The sequence below is a fragment of the Macrobrachium rosenbergii genome, chromosome 57 (assembly GCF_040412425.1).
Source record: "Macrobrachium rosenbergii isolate ZJJX-2024 chromosome 57, ASM4041242v1, whole genome shotgun sequence".
NCBI classification, from domain to species: Eukaryota; Metazoa; Arthropoda; class Malacostraca; order Decapoda; family Palaemonidae; genus Macrobrachium; species Macrobrachium rosenbergii.
In genome coordinates this window covers 9462895-9465394 of record NC_089797.1, presented here as the reverse complement: position 1 = coordinate 9465394, position 2500 = coordinate 9462895, and positions in this window count along the sequence as shown.

Genomic DNA, 2500 nt, shown 5'->3' with positions numbered 1-2500 from the left:
AAATCTTCAGTATACAGTAAAGTTGTATTCTTGGTAAGCAGTGATAAGGCATTTGAATTCTGAGTACTCACAAAATTGGAAAAAGTTTGGTACTATTTGCGAGAATTTCTGTCGTTAAGAAAGAAGCTATAATACGAAGACTAAGTAAAAAGAGGTGAAATGGACAATAAACAAGTAAAATATCCGCCGAAGTTTCTTCGGCGCGATCGAGTTTTCTGTACAGACGCTACAGCGTATAATCAAGGCCATCGAAAATAGATCTATCTTTCGGTGGTCTCGGTATAATGCTGCATGAGCCGCGGACCTTGAAACTTTAACCACTGGCCGGTGGAGGCCTGGCCTATATCGTTGCCAGAGGCACGATTTTGGTTAAATTTAATCTTAAATAAAATAAAAACTATTAAGGCTAGAGGACTGCAATTTGGTATGTTTGATGATTGGAGGGTGGATGGTCAACATACCAATTTACAGCCCTCTAGCCTCAATAGTCTTTAAGATCTGAGGACGGACAGAAAAAGTGCGGACAGAAAGAAGTGCGGACGGACAGACAAAGCCGGCACAATAGTTTTCTTTTACAGAAAACTAAAAGATTTGAAATGGACAATAAAAATTCAATGAAGAAATCTTTCACACTTCAACTTTGGAAAAAAGAGAGTGATAAAAATGATAGGACCTCCAAGAAAAAAGAGGGAGGGCTTAAAAACTGTGAAGCAACTAGTTGAAACCCAAAGTTATAAGCACGTTGAAGAGAAGAACGACCCTGAGAGAGAGAGAGAGAGAGAGAGAGAGAGAGAGAGAGAGAGAGAGAGTGCCATGAGGCTTAGAATAAGATGTACTCTCTCTCTCTCTCTCTCTCTCTCTCTCTCTCTCTCTATATATATATATATATATATATATATATATATATGTGTGTGTGTGTGTGTGTGAGTGAGAGAGAGAGAGAGAGAGAGAGAGAGAGAGAGAGAGAGAGAAATAATCCGAGGAAGATAACAAGCGCAATGTGAAGAGGGGAATGACACCCATATGGTTTCGAAGGGCTGCGAGACTGATCTCCAAAGCGAGTGGTTTGAAGAGAGTATCGAAAGGGTGAGAAAATGAAGGATAACCGAGAGGATTCTGGGAGGATTCTCTTTCCTACGAACTCCTGAAAGACGTGGGAGCCAGTATGTAATTGCTGCTATCTTCTTGACCATTTGCCTGATAAAATACATAGAAGAAGAAGAAGAAGAGGAATATTTGGGAGTTGAATGACAGTGGTTTTACATTCAACGTAAAGATTGCCTTTCAATTATTGCAGTTAAAAAGGGCAATATGATATAACTAATTAAGAAAATAAATGTAGATGGAGGAGAAGAAGAGGAGTTATTCGAGAATTGAATGAGAGTGATTTCTAGATTCAGGTTAACATTCCCTTTCAATTATTGCAGTTAAAAAGGCAATACAATTTACCTAATAAAGAAAATCATGAAGAATGAAGAGAAGAAGAGAAAAACTCCAGAATTGAATGAGAGTGATTTCCAGATTCAGCGTTAACATTGCCTTTCAACTATTGCAGAGAAAAGTAAGACAATACGAGTAGAATAGCGTGGGCGTTCCAGCAAAAGGTGATAAACGCTCAAAGCCGGATTTAAAGGACGGACCAGGGAGTTCAAAAGACGACAGAATTGGAACCGAGTCTTTTGCCGTGAAAGCGTCCATTGCTGTCTTCCAAACAGAATTTGATTCGATTTTATGGAATTTATGCTTTCAAGCACAGGCACTGTGGCACTTTCGGCCCTTCAAAAGCTTGAGACAATGAAAAGAGGGAGTTAAAGTGGTTGGACAGCAAGCTAAAGCGATCCACAAAATAAAGGAGATGAAGTACAATGATCTCAAGATCAAACTGGGAAATAAACTCACAGTTGCAATAACAAGCAATAAGTAATAGTTAGAGAGGCTGGACAACAAGACTGAAGGAAGGAGGCGGGAATGAAGGTAGAGTAAAAAGAACTACTAACGGAATGAAACGTAAGATTAATATTATTATACTAAATAAAGGCTATAATCCTTGAGGGCTCTTTGACATGAACATTGACAGAGCAATTACTATATAACTGCCAATGTTAAGGAAGTAAAGTACTTAGGTGCTGGAAAGAATGAAAGGATGGTACAAATACATTGTTAAAATAAATAGAAATATGAATATTTTGTGAATATGAAACGTTTAATTATGTGGAATAGGATGTCCAATACAAATTACATACATGACTGGAGAAAAATATATCAATATATCAATATATGTATATATATATATATATATATATATATATATATATATGTCATTTATATATTGGACATATATATATATATATATATATATATATATATATATATATATATATATATATATATATATATATATATATATATATATATATATATATATATATATATATATATATATATATATATATATATACATATATATATATATGTATATATATATGTATATATATATATA